General features: G+C 40.3%; 7 non-coding genes across 7 annotated transcripts; all 7 read left to right on the top strand.

Annotated features, from left to right (window-relative positions):
• The first annotated feature begins 283 nt into the window (after nucleotides 1-283).
• TRNAR-CCU (transfer RNA arginine (anticodon CCU)) lies at nucleotides 284-356 on the top strand. The gene has a single exon. It is a non-coding gene; the product is annotated as a tRNA-Arg (tRNA).
• Nucleotides 357-2564: 2208 nt separating this feature from the next.
• Nucleotides 2565-2637, top strand: TRNAR-CCU (transfer RNA arginine (anticodon CCU)). Its single transcript has one exon. It is a non-coding gene; the product is annotated as a tRNA-Arg (tRNA).
• Nucleotides 2638-4843: 2206 nt separating this feature from the next.
• Nucleotides 4844-4916, top strand: TRNAR-CCU (transfer RNA arginine (anticodon CCU)). The gene has a single exon. It is a non-coding gene; the product is annotated as a tRNA-Arg (tRNA).
• A 2207-nt stretch (nucleotides 4917-7123) lies between these two features.
• TRNAR-CCU (transfer RNA arginine (anticodon CCU)) lies at nucleotides 7124-7196 on the top strand. Its single transcript has one exon. It is a non-coding gene; the product is annotated as a tRNA-Arg (tRNA).
• A 2199-nt stretch (nucleotides 7197-9395) lies between these two features.
• Nucleotides 9396-9468, top strand: TRNAR-CCU (transfer RNA arginine (anticodon CCU)). The gene has a single exon. It is a non-coding gene; the product is annotated as a tRNA-Arg (tRNA).
• A 2199-nt stretch (nucleotides 9469-11667) lies between these two features.
• TRNAR-CCU (transfer RNA arginine (anticodon CCU)) lies at nucleotides 11668-11740 on the top strand. The gene has a single exon. It is a non-coding gene; the product is annotated as a tRNA-Arg (tRNA).
• A 2208-nt stretch (nucleotides 11741-13948) lies between these two features.
• Nucleotides 13949-14021, top strand: TRNAR-CCU (transfer RNA arginine (anticodon CCU)). Its single transcript has one exon. It is a non-coding gene; the product is annotated as a tRNA-Arg (tRNA).
• The last annotated feature ends 449 nt before the right edge of the window (nucleotides 14022-14470 follow it).

Here is a 14470-nt window from a genome sequence, read left to right as displayed (position 1 = left end):
GAGCTGCTTTGATGTTTCCTGCTGGCTCGAGCAGTGGGCATTTTGTTGTGACATGTGAAGTGAAGTCAGGAGAGTTTAGCGTCTGCATTGTGTTGTTCTTCCAGGTGAGGGTATATTAGATATTTGAATAGTTGTAAGGACTTTAAAGAGAGGGGAGTTATCCATGGATTGCTTGTTGTGAATGTATTGTATAAGTGATTCCATAGACTTAAACTGCGGTAGAGACCACATGATAGGGAGTGGATCTTGTATTTGGAGGACAGGGGAGAGCAGTATCAACGTGGCCCCAGTGGCCTAATGGATAAGGCACTGGCCTCCTAAGCCAGGGATTGTGGGTTCAAGTCCCATCTGGGGTGAAACTCTGTACATTCAGCTCTTGACTTTTACATTTTCAAAGCACAAACCACACAATTCAGCCCTTGCTTTACATACACTTTGCAGCTATGGAACATCAATCTACCTTCAAAACACAAGTGCTGGAACTCAAAAACATTTGCCTACATATCCTACTCTTGGGCCCAGTCTGGAGAATGGGATTTCAACCCACCTTTCTGGCTAGACATTTTTTATGTCCTCCTTTGGATAGCACTTGCAGGCAGTCTCCCATTTAGCATTAAAACATGTACTTATTTCACCACTTGAATGTATAAACTGTTGAATAATTAAAAATACCATGTGAAACTGCTATGTTGATAAAGAAGTATTTCTCGAAAAAAGTGCAGCAGATGGGAAGACAGTGCACCCTATTTTATGCTACTATCGCTGGGCCCCTAGTCTTAGAAACCAAACTGAGTTTAGGGAGGGCAGGGTGGTGTTTCAATGATGGCAGTTAAATAGATTTTTCAAAACACCCGGGGTGTTGTTAGACTGAGAAGTTGATGGGACACCTGTGAAAGGCAGCTTTACTTGTCTGCTTTTAGTTGATGTAGATTGTATGTCCTGTTTAACAACCTTTGGTTTCAACAAGGACATTAGAGAGATATTGGGACACTGCCTGGGATGCTTGTCCTCTCTCTATTTTGAAAATTTGCCATGCCAACTAAGGGCCAAGGCAGACGTTTAGTTTTAGCCTTGCCCAACTCTAATTTTCCAAACCTAGAGCATACATTTGGCGCAGATTGTAATACTTTGTTAGTACTACCTGTTGTTCCCTTAAGAGTGCATATATTGAGAACAAACAAGATGGCCAAATTATATCGTAGGAGTCTGCCACACCAGGTCCTTCACTCGTAAGAACAGTGGGACTGAAGCATGATGGATTAACTAGTTCCCTTAAATGCAGCCATTTCAAACTTTAATCACCACAGCTGGGGACTCTTTAAAGGTGATATGAACTTCTTTTATACCTGAGTGGGAGCGACAAACATGTAGAATATGTGTCGTATTTTTAGAAAGTGTTTGTAGCTATTGGTTAACAGCACTCCTGTGCAACCCCGTTGGCCTAATGGGTAAGGCAGTCAAATACTCACAAAGGGATTGTGGGTTTGAGTTCTTTCTGGGGTGGAAGAAGATGTATTTTGGAGATGTTTATCTAGTTTCCTAAGGGTCTTCCTTCTTAACAACATTAGCACTGAAGCGTGCTGATAAAATAACCAATTCCAACAAACTTTACTCCGCCACCTGTTCAAGTACCACAGCAGAGCATTTTCTCCACTGCTAGGATAGGAATGGAGAAATGTGCTTGTTTTATGTCTGAGCAGAAAAGATATATGTTTGAATGGATGTGTGGGATAAAACACACCCTGTCGTATGTTGTAAAGGTATTGCAAGTTGTGGAGTAGCTTAGTGATCACATAGAGGAAAGTGGGTGAAGACAGAATTCCTCTGTGGGGTGAATGAACTCGGAGGTGACTTGCGTTATCCTTTTTATGTATGACAAAGGTACTTTATTTCTTACTGCACATTTCAATGCCATCACTCAAAAAAAACAAAAAATTCCTACTCTTTTGTTGTTTCATATGGAAGATTATGTTTTCAGGCATGGAGAATGAAAGCAGAAGCTGTAGTGCTGAATTAGACGTTCTCACAAACCATGTAATAATTTGCTCAAAAAAAGGCATGACATTTCTGACTCATATTAAAAATGATGTGGAAATATGCAGATAGAGTCTATCTTTCCAGTAATGATCTACAGTGTGCAAAAAGTAAACCTTTTGCCATAAGCATCTCCTTTCTGCTAAGCACCGATCATTAAAAATCTCTCCATAAATATGTATATCAGAAGAAGGAAATGCTAGTTTGGGTTGATGTTGTTAGAACTGCAAGTGCAGTTGTATTCCTTGAGCTGCCATGATGTTTCCTGCTGACTCGAGCAGTGGGCATTTTGTTGTGACATGTGAAGTGAAGTTAGGAGAGTTTAGCGTCTGCATTGTGTTGTTCTTCCAGGTGAGGGTATATTAGATATTTGAATAGTTGTAAGGACTTTAAAGAGAGGGGAGTTATCCATGGATTGCTTGTTGTGAATGTATTGTATAAGTGATTCCATAGACTTAAACTGCGGTAGAGACCACATGATAGGGAGTGGATCTTGTATTTGGAGGACAGGGGAAAGCAGTATCATCATGGCCCCAGTGGCCTAATGGATAAAGCACTGGCCTCCTAAGCCAGTGATTGTGGGTTCAAGTCCCATCTGGGGTGAAACTCTGTACGTTCAGCTCTTGACTTTTACATTTTCAAAGCACAAACCACACAATTCAGCCCTTTCTGTACATAGACTTTGCAGCTATGGAACATCAATCTACCTTCAAAACACAAGTGCTGGAACTCAAAAACATTTGCCTACATATCCTACTCTTGGGCCCAGTCTGGAGAATGGGATTTCAACCCACCTTTCTGGCTAGACATTTTTTATGTACTCCTTTGGATAGCACTCGCAGGCAGTCTCCCATTTAGCATTAAAACTTACTTATTTCACCGCTTGAATGTATAAACTGTTGAATAATTAAAAATACCATGTGAAACTGCTATGTTGATATAGAAGTATTTCTCGAAAAAAGTGGAGCAGATGGGAAGACAGTGCACCCTATTTTATGCTACTATCGCTGGGCCCCTAGTCTTAGAAACCAAACTGAGTTTAGGGAGGGCAGGGTGGTGTTTCAATGATGGCAGTTAAATAGATTTTTCAAAACACCCGGGGTGTTGTTAGACTGAGAAGTTGATGGGACACCTGTGAAAGGCAGCTTTACTTGTCTGCTTTTAGTTGATGTAGATTGTATGTCCTGTTTAACAACCTTTGGTTTCAACAAGGACATTAGAGAGATATTGGGACACTGCCTGGGATGCTTGTCCTCTCTCTATTTTGAAAATTTGCCATGCCAACTAAGGGCCAAGGCAGACGTTTAGTTTTAGCCTTGCCCAACTCTAATTTTCCAAACCTAGAGCATACATTTGGCGCAGATTGTAATACTTTGTTAGTACTAGCTGTTGTTCCCTTAAGAGTGCATATATTGTGAACAAACAAGATGGCCAAATTATATCGTAGGAGTCTGCCACACCAGGTCCTTCACTCGTAAGAACAGTGGGACTGAAGCATGATGGATTAACTAGTTCCCTTAAATGCAGCCATTTCAAACTTTAATCACCACAGCTGGGGACTCTTTAAAGGTGATATGAACTTCTTTTATACCTGAGTGGGAGCGACAAACATGTAGAATATGTGTCGTATTTTTAGAAAGTGTTTGTAGCTATTGGTTAACAGCACTCCTGTGCAACCCCGTTGGCCTAATGGGTAAGGCAGTCAAATACTCACAAAGGGATTGTGGGTTTGAGTTCTTTCTGGGGTGGAAGAAGATGTATTTTTGAGATGTTTATCTTGTTTCCAAAGCGTCTTCTTTCTTAACAACATTAGCACTGAAGCGTGCTGATAAAATAACCAATTCCAACAAACTTTACTCCGCCACCTGTTCAAGTACCACAGCAGAGCATTTTCTCCACTGCTAGGATAGGAATGGAGAAATGTGCTTGTTTTATGTCTGAGCAGAAAAGATATATGTTTGAATGGATGTGTGGGATAAAACACACCCTGTCGTATGTTGTAAAGGTATTGCAAGTTGTGGAGTAGCTTAGTGATCACATAGAGGAAAGTGGGTGAAGACAGAATTCCTCTGTGGGGTGAATGAACTCGGAGGTGACTTGCGTTATCCTTTTTATGTATGACAAAGGTACTTTATTTCTTACTGCACATTTCAATGCCATCACTCAAAAAAAACAAAAAATTCCTAGTCTTTTGTTGTTTCATATGGAAGATTATGTTTTCAGGCATGGAGAATGAAAGCAGAAGCTGTAGTGCTGAATTAGACGTTCTCACAAACCATGTAATAATTTGTTCAAAAGAAGGCATGACATTTCTGAGTCATATTAAAAATGATGTGTAAATATGCAGATAGAGTCTATCTTTCCAGTAATGATCTACAGTGTGCAAAAAGTAAACCTTTTGCCATAAGTATCTCCTTTCTGCTAAGCACCGATCATTAAACATCTCTCTATAAATATGTATATCAGAAGAAGGAAATGCTAGTTCGGGTTGATGTTGTTAGAACTGCAAGTGCAGTTGTATTCCTTGAGCTGCTTTGATGTTTCCTGCTGGCTCGAGCAGTGGGCATTTTGTTGTGACATGTGAAGTGAAGTTAGGAGAGTTTAGCGTCCGCATTGTGTTGTTCTTCCAGGTGAGGGTATATTAGATATTTGAATAGTTGTAAGGACTTTAAAGAGAGGGGAGTTATCCATGGATTGCTTGTTGTGAATGTATTGTATAAGTGATTCCATAGACTTAAACTGCGGTAGAGACCACATGATAGGGAGTGGATCTTGTATTTGGAGGACAGAGGAGAGCAGTATCAACGTGGCCCCAGTGGCCTAATGGATAAGGCACTGGCCTCCTAAGCCTGGGATTGTGGGTTCAAGTCCCATCTGGGGTGAAACTCTGTACATTCAGCTCTTGACTTTTACATTTTCAAAGCACAAACCACACAATTCAGCCCTTGCTTTACATAGACTTTGCAGCTATGGAACATCAATCTACCTTCAAAACACAAGTGCTGGAACTCAAAAACATTTGCCTACATATCCTACTCTTGGGCCCAGTCTGGAGAATGGGATTTCAACCCACCTTTCTGGCTAGACATTTTTTATGTACTCCTTTGGATAGCACTCGCAGGCAGTCTCCCATTTAGCATTAAAACTTACTTATTTCACCGCTTGAATGTATAAACTGTTGAATAATTAAAAATACCATGTGAAACTGCTATGTTGATAAAGAAGTATTTCTCGAAAAAAGTGCAGCAGATGGGAAGACAGTGCACCCTATTTTATGCTACTATCGCTGGGCCCCTAGCCCTGGAAACCAAACTGAGTTTAGGGAGGGCAGGGTGGTGTTTCAATGATGGCAGTTAAATAGATTTTTCAAAACACCCGGGGTGTTGTTAGACTGAGAAGTTGATGGGACACCTGTGAAAGGCAGCTTTACTTGTCTGCTTTTAGTTGATGTAGATTGTATGTCCTGTTTAACAACCTTTGGTTTCAACAAGGACATTAGAGAGATATTGGGACACTGCCTGGGATGCTTGTCCTCTCTCTATTTTGAAAATTTGCCATGCCAACTAAGGGCCAAGGCAGACGTTTAGTTTTAGCCTTGCCCAACTCTAATTTTCCAAACCTAGAGCATACATTTGGCGCAGATTGTAATACTTTGTTAGTACTACCTGTTGTTCCCTTAAGAGTGCATATATTGAGAACAAACAAGATGGCCAAATTATATCGTAGGAGTCTGCCACACCAGGTCCTTCACTCGTAAGAACAGTGGGACTGAAGCATGATGGATTAACTAGTTCCCTTAAATGCAGCCATTTCAAACTTTAATCACCACAGCTGGGGACTCTTTAAAGGTGATATGAACTTCTTTTATACCTGAGTGGGAGCGACAAACATGTAGAATATGTGTCGTATTTTTAGAAAGTGTTTGTAGCTATTGGTTAACAGCACTCCTGTGCAACCCCGTTGGCCTAATGGGTAAGGCAGTCAAATACTCACAAAGGGATTGTGGGTTTGAGTTCTTTCTGGGGTGGAAGAAGATGTATTTTGGAGATGTTTATCTAGTTTCCTAAGGGTCTTCCTTCTTAACAACATTAGCACTGAAGCGTGCTGATAAAATAACCAATTCCAACAAACTTTACTCCGCCACCTGTTCAAGTACCACAGCAGGGCATTTTCTCCACTGCTAGGATAGCAATGGAGAAATGTGCTTGTTTTATGTCTGAGCAGAAAAGATATATGTTTGAATGGATGTGTGGGATAAAACACACCCTGTCGTATGTTGTAAAGGTATTGCAAGTTGTGGAGTAGCTTAGTGATCACATAGAGGAAAGTGGGTGAAGACAGAATTCCTCTGTGGGGTGAATGAACTCGGAGGTGACTTGCGTTATCCTTTTTATGTATGACAAAGGTACTTTATTTCTTACTGCACATTTCAATGCCATCACTCAAAAAAAAACAAAAAATTCCTACTCTTTTGTTGTTTCATATGGAAGATTATGTTTTCAGGCATGGAGAATGAAAGCAGAAGCTGTAGTGCTGAATTAGACGTTCTCACAAACCATGTAATAATTTGTTCAAAAAAAGGCATGACATTTCTGAGTCATATTAAAAATGATGTGTAAATATGCAGATAGAGTCTATCCTTCCAGTAATGATCTACAGTGTGCAAAAAGTAAACCTTTTGCCATAAGTATCTCCTTTCTGCTAAGCACCGATCATTAAAAATCTCTCCATAAATATGTATATCAGAAGAAGGAAATGCTAGTTCGGGTTGATGTTGTTAGAACTGCAAGTGCAGTTGTATTCCTTGAGCTGCTTTGATGTTTCCTGCTGGCTCGAGCAGTGGGCATTTTGTTGTGACATGTGAAGTGAAGTTAGGAGAGTTTAGCGTCCGCATTGTGTTGTTCTTCCAGGTGAGGGTATATTAGATATGTGAATAGTTGTAAGGACTTTAAAGAGAGGGGAGTTATCCATGGATTGCTTGTTGTGAATGTATTGTATAAGTGATTCCGTAGACTTAAACTGCGGTAGAGACCACATGATAGGGAGTGGATCTTGTATTTGGAGGACAGAGGAGAGCAGTATCAACGTGGCCCCAGTGGCCTAATGGATAAGGCACTGGCCTCCTAAGCCAGGGATTGTGGGATAAAGTCCCATCTGGGGTGAAACTCTGTACATTCAGCTCTTGACTTTTACATTTTCAAAGCACAAACCACACAATTCAGCCCTTGCTTTACATAGACTTTGCAGCTATGGAACATCAATCTACCTTCAAAACACAAGTGCTGGAACTCAAAAACATTTGCCTACATATCCTACTCTTGGGCCCAGTCTGGAGAATGGGATTTCAACCCACCTTTCTGTCTAGACATTTTTTATGTACTCCTTTGGATAGCACTCGCAGGCAGTCTCCCATTTAGCATTAAAACATATACTTATTTCACCACTTGAATGTATAAACTGTTGAATAATTAAAAATACCATGTGAAACTGCTATGTTGATAAAGAAGTATTTCTCGAAAAAAGTGCAGCAGATGGGAAGACAGTGCACCCTATTTTATGCTACTATCGCTGGGCCCCTAGTCTTAGAAACCAAACTGAGTTTAGGGAGGGCAGGGTGGTGTTTCAATGATGGCAGTTAAATAGATTTTTCAAAACACCCGGGGTGTTGTTAGACTGAGAAGTTGATGGGACACCTGTGAAAGGCTGTCTGCTTTTAGTTGATGTAGATTGTATGTCCTGTTTAACAACCTTTGGTTTCAACAAGGACATTAGAGAGATATTGGGACACTGCCTGGGATGCTTGTCCTCTCTCTATTTTGAAAATTTGCCATGCCAACTAAGGGCCAAGGCAGACGTTTAGTTTTAGCCTTGCCCAACTCTAATTTTCCAAACCTAGAGCATACATTTGGCGAAGATTGTAATACTTTGTTAGTACTACCTGTTGTTCCCTTAAGAGTGCATATATTGAGAACAAACAAGATGGCCAAATTATATCGTAGGAGTCTGCCACACCAGGTCCTTCACTCGTAAGAACAGTGGGACTGAAGCATGATGGATTAACTAGTTCCCTTAAATGCAGCCATTTCAAACTTTAATCACCACAGCTGGGGACACTTTAAAGTTGATATGAACTTCTTTTATACCTGAGTGGGAGCCACAAACATGTAGAATATGTGTCGTATTTTTAGAAAGTGTTTGTAGCTATTGGTTAACAGCACTCCTGTGCAACCCCGTTGGCCTAATGGGTAAGGCAGTCAAATACTCACAAAGGTATTGTGGGTTTGAGTTCTTTCTGGGGTGGAAGAAGATGTATTTTGGAGATGTTTATCTAGTTTCCTAAGCGTCTTCCTTCTTAACAACATTAGCACTGAAGCGTGCTGATAAAATAACCAATTCCAACAAACTTTACTCCGCCACCTGTTCAAGTACCACAGCAGAGCATTTTCTCCACTGCTAGGATAGAAATGGATAAATGTGCTTGTTTTATGTCTGAGCAGAAAAGATATATGTTTGAATGGATGTGTGGGATAAAACACACCCTGTCGTATGTTGTAAAGGTATTGCAAGTTGTGGAGTAGCTTAGTGATCACATAGAGGAAAGTGGGTGAAGACAGAATTCCTCTGAGGGGTGAATGAACTCGGAGGTGACTTGCGTTATCCTTTTTATGTATGACAAAGGTACTTTATTTCTTACTGCACATTTCAATGCCATCACTCAAAAAAAACAAAAAATTCCTAGTCTTTTGTTGTTTCATATGGAAGATTATGTTTTCAGGCATGGAGAATGAAAGCAGAAGCTGTAGTGCTGAATTAGACGTTCTCACAAACCATGTAATAATTTGTTCAAAAAAAGGCATGACATTTCTGAGTCATATTAAAAATGATGTGTAAATATGCAGATAGAGTCTATCTTTCCAGTAATGATCTACAGTGTGCAAAAAGTAAACCTTTTGCCATAAGTATCTCCTTTCTGCTAAGCACCGATCATTAAAAATGTCTCTATAAATATGTATATCAGAAGAAGGAAATGCTAGTTCGGGTTGATGTTGTTAGAACTGCAAGTGCAGTTGTATTCCTTGAGCTGCTTTGATGTTTCCTGCTGGCTCGAGCAGTGGGCATTTTGTTGTGACATGTGAAGTGAAGTTAGGAGAGTTTAGCGTCCGCATTGTGTTGTTTTTCCAGGTGAGGGTATATTAGATATGTGAATAGTTGTAAGGACTTTAAAGAGAGGGGAGTTATCCATGGATTGCTTGTTGTGAATGTATTGTATAAGTGATTCCGTAGACTTAAACTGCGGTAGAGACCACATGATAGGGAGTGGATCTTGTATTTGGAGGACAGAGGAGAGCAGTATCAACGTGGCCCCAGTGGCCTAATGGATAAGGCACTGGCCTCCTAAGCCAGGGATTGTGGGATAAAGTCCCATCTGGGGTGAAACTCTGTACATTCAGCTCTTGACTTTTACATTTTCAAAGCACAAACCACACAATTCAGCCCTTGCTTTACATAGACTTTGCAGCTATGGAACATCAATCTACCTTCAAAACACAAGTGCTGGAACTCAAAAACATTTGCCTACATATCCTACTCTTGGGCCCAGTCTGGAGAATGGGATTTCAACCCACCTTTCTGTCTAGACATTTTTTATGTACTCCTTTGGATAGCACTCGCAGGCAGTCTCCCATTTAGCATTAAAACATATACTTATTTCACCACTTGAATGTATAAACTGTTGAATAATTAAAAATACCATGTGAAACTGCTATGTTGATAAAGAAGTATTTCTCGAAAAAAGTGCAGCAGATGGGAAGACAGTGCACCCTATTTTATGCTACTATCGCTGGGCCCCTAGTCTTAGAAACCAAACTGAGTTTAGGGAGGGCAGGGTGGTGTTTCAATGATGGCAGTTAAATAGATTTTTCAAAACACCCGGGGTGTTGTTAGACTGAGAAGTTGATGGGACACCTGTGAAAGGCTGTCTGCTTTTAGTTGATGTAGATTGTATGTCCTGTTTAACAACCTTTGGTTTCAACAAGGACATTAGAGAGATATTGGGACACTGCCTGGGATGCTTGTCCTCTCTCTATTTTGAAAATTTGCCATGCCAACTAAGGGCCAAGGCAGACGTTTAGTTTTAGCCTTGCCCAACTCTAATTTTCCAAACCTAGAGCATACATTTGGCGAAGATTGTAATACTTTGTTAGTACTACCTGTTGTTCCCTTAAGAGTGCATATATTGAGAACAAACAAGATGGCCAAATTATATCGTAGGAGTCTGCCACACCAGGTCCTTCACTCGTAAGAACAGTGGGACTGAAGCATGATGGATTAACTAGTTCCCTTAAATGCAGCCATTTCAAACTTTAATCACCACAGCTGGGGACACTTTAAAGTTGATATGAACTTCTTTTATACCTGAGTGGGAGCCACAAACATGTAGAATATGTGTCGTATTTTTAGAAAGTGTTTGTAGCTATTGGTTAACAGCACTCCTGTGCAACCCCGTTGGCCTAATGGGTAAGGCAGTCAAATACTCACAAAGGTATTGTGGGTTTGAGTTCTTTCTGGGGTGGAAGAAGATGTATTTTGGAGATGTTTATCTAGTTTCCTAAGCGTCTTCCTTCTTAACAACATTAGCACTGAAGCGTGCTGATAAAATAACCAATTCCAACAAACTTTACTCCGCCACCTGTTCAAGTACCACAGCAGAGCATTTTCTCCACTGCTAGGATAGAAATGGATAAATGTGCTTGTTTTATGTCTGAGCAGAAAAGATATATGTTTGAATGGATGTGTGGGATAAAACACACCCTGTCGTATGTTGTAAAGGTATTGCAAGTTGTGGAGTAGCTTAGTGATCACATAGAGGAAAGTGGGTGAAGACAGAATTCCTCTGAGGGGTGAATGAACTCGGAGGTGACTTGCGTTATCCTTTTTATGTATGACAAAGGTACTTTATTTCTTACTGCACATTTCAATGCCATCACTCAAAAAAAACAAAAAATTCCTAGTCTTTTGTTGTTTCATATGGAAGATTATGTTTTCAGGCATGGAGAATGAAAGCAGAAGCTGTAGTGCTGAATTAGACGTTCTCACAAACCATGTAATAATTTGTTCAAAAAAAGGCATGACATTTCTGAGTCATATTAAAAATGATGTGTAAATATGCAGATAGAGTCTATCTTTCCAGTAATGATCTACAGTGTGCAAAAAGTAAACCTTTTGCCATAAGTATCTCCTTTCTGCTAAGCACCGATCATTAAAAATGTCTCTATAAATATGTATATCAGAAGAAGGAAATGCTAGTTCGGGTTGATGTTGTTAGAACTGCAAGTGCAGTTGTATTCCTTGAGCTGCTTTGATGTTTCCTGCTGGCTCGAGCAGTGGGCATTTTGTTGTGACATGTGAAGTGAAGTTAGGAGAGTTTAGCGTCTGCATTGTGTTGTTCTTCCAGGTGAGGGTATATTAGATATTTGAATAGTTGTAAGGACTTTAAAGAGAGGGGAGTTATCCATGGATTGCTTGTTGTGAATGTATTGTATAAGTGATTCCATAGACTTAAACTGCGGTAGAGACCACATGATAGGGAGTGGATCTTGTATTTGGAGGACAGGGGAGAGCTGTATCAACGTGGCCCCAGTGGCCTAATGGATAAGGCACTGGCATCCTAAGCCAGGGATTGTGGGTTCAAGTCCCATCTGGGGTGAAACTCTGTACATTCAGCTCTTGACTTTTACATTTTCAAAGCACAAACCACACAATTCAGCCCTTGCTTTACATAGACTTTGCAGCTATGGAACATCAATCTACCTTCAAAACACAAGTGCTGGAACTCAAAAACATTTGCCTACATATCCTACTCTTGGGCCCAGTCTGGAGAATGGGATTTCAACCCACCTTTCTGGCTAGACATTTTTTATGTCCTCCTTTGGATAGCACTTGCAGGCAGTCTCCCATTTAGCATTAAAACATGTACTTATTTCACCACTTGAATGTATATACTGTTGAATAATTAAAAATACCATGTGAAACTGCTATGTTGATAAATAAGTATTTCTCGAAAAAAGTGCAGCAGATGGGAAGACAGTGCACCCTATTTTATGCTACTATCGCTGGGCCCCTAGTCTTAGAAACCAAACTGAGTTTAGGGAGGGCAGGGTGGTGTTTCAATGATGGCAGTTAAATAGATTTTTCAAAACACCCGGGGTGTTGTTAGACTGAGAAGTTGATGGGACACCTGTGAAAGGCAGCTTTACTTGTCTGCTTTTAGTTGATGTAGATTGTATGTCCTGTTTAACAACCTTTGGTTTCAACAAGGACATTAGAGAGATATTGGGACACTGCCTGGGATGCTTGTCCTCTCTCTATTTTGAAAATTTGCCATGCCAACTAAGGGCCAAGGCAGACGTTTAGTTTTAGCCTTGCACAACTCTAATTTTCCAAACCTAGAGCATACATTTGGCGCAGATTGTAATACTTTGTTAGTACTACCTGTTGTTCCCTTAAGAGTGCATATATTGAGAACAAACAAGATGGCCAAATTATATCGTAGGAGTCTGCCACACCAAGTCCTTCACTGGTAAGAACAGTGGGACTGAAGCATGATGGATTAACTAGTTCCCTTAAATGCAGCCATTTCAAACTTTAATCACCACAGCTGGGGACTCTTTAAAGGTGATATGAACTTCTTTTATACCTGAGTGGGAGCGACAAACATGTAGAATATGTGTCGTATTTTTAGAAAGTGTTTGTAGCTATTGGTTAACAGCACTCCTGTGCAACCCCGTTGGCCTAATGGGTAAGGCAGTCAAATACTCACAAAGGGATTGTGGGTTTGAGTTCTTTCTGGGGTGGAAGAAGATGTATTTTGGAGATGTTTATCTAGTTTCCTAAGGGTCTTCCTTCTTAACAACATTAGCACTGAAGCGTGCTGATAAAATAACCAATTCCAACAAACTTTACTCCGCCACCTGTTCAAGTACCACAGCAGAGCATTTTCTCCACTGCTAGGATAGGAATGGAGAAATGTGCTTGTTTTATGTCTGAGCAGAAAAGATATATGTTTGAATGGATGTGTGGGATAAAACACACCCTGTCGTATGTTGTAAAGGTATTGCAAGTTGTGGAGTAGCTTAGTGATCACATAGAGGAAAGTGGGTGAAGACAGAATTCCTCTGTGGGGTGAATGAACTCGGAGGTGACTTGCGTTATCCTTTTTATGTATGACAAAGGTACTTTATTTCTTACTGCACATTTCAATGCCATCACTCAAAAAAAACAAAAAATTCCTACTCTTTTGTTGTTTCATATGGAAGATTATGTTTTCAGGCATGGAGAATGAAAGCAGAAGCTGTAGTGCTGAATTAGACGTTCTCACAAACCATGTAATAATTTGTTCAAAAAAAGGCATGACATTTCTGACTCATATTAAAAATGATGTGTAAATATGCAGATAGAGTCTATCTTTCCAGTAATGATCTACAGTGTGCAAAAAGTAAACCTTTTGCCATAAGTATCTCCTTTCTGCTAAGCACCGATCATTAAAAATCTCTCCATAAATATGTATATCAGAAGAAGGAAATGCTAGTTTGGGTTGATGTTGTTAGAACTGCAAGTGCAGTTGTATTCCTTGAGCTGCCATGATGTTTCCTGCTGGATCGAGCAGTGGGTATTTTGTTGTGACATGTGAAGTGAAGTTAGGAGAGTTTAGCGTCCGCATTGTGTTGTTCTTCCAGGTGAGGGTATATTAGATATTTGAATAGTTGTAAGGACTTTAAAGAGAGGGGAGTTATCCATGGATTGCTTGTTGTGAATGTATTGTATAAGTGATTCCATAGACTTAAACTGCGGTAGAGACCACATGATAGGGAGTGGATCTTGTATTTGGAGGACAGGGGAAAGCAGTATCATCATGGCCCCAGTGGCCTAATGGATAAAGCACTGGCCTCCTAAGCCAGTGATTGTGGGTTCAAGTCCCATCTGGGGTGAAACTCTGTACGTTCAGCTCTTGACTTTTACATTTTCAAAGCACAAACCACACAATTCAGCCCTTTCTGTACATAGACTTTGCAGCTATGGAACATCAATCTACCTTCAAAACACAAGTGCTGGAACTCAAAAACATTTGCCTACATATCCTACTCTTGGGCCCAGTCTGGAGAATGGGATTTCAACCCACCTTTCTGGCTAGACATTTTTTATGTACTCCTTTGGATAGCACTCGCAGGCAGTCTCCCATTTAGCATTAAAACTTACTTATTTCACCGCTTGAATGTATAAACTGTTGAATAATTAAAAATACCATGTGAAACTGCTATGTTGATAAAGAAGTATTTCTCGAAAAAAGTGGAGCAGATGGGAAGACAGTGCACCCTATTTTATGCTACTATCGCTGGGCCCCTAGTCTTAGAAACCAAACTGAGTTTAGGGAGGGCAG

The sequence above is a fragment of the Pleurodeles waltl genome, chromosome 7, assembly GCF_031143425.1.
Source record: "Pleurodeles waltl isolate 20211129_DDA chromosome 7, aPleWal1.hap1.20221129, whole genome shotgun sequence".
Lineage (NCBI taxonomy): Eukaryota > Metazoa > Chordata > Amphibia > Caudata > Salamandridae > Pleurodeles > Pleurodeles waltl.
The sequence above is the reverse complement of the archived record's forward strand: the minus strand, read 5'-3'. Positions and strand labels throughout refer to the sequence as shown.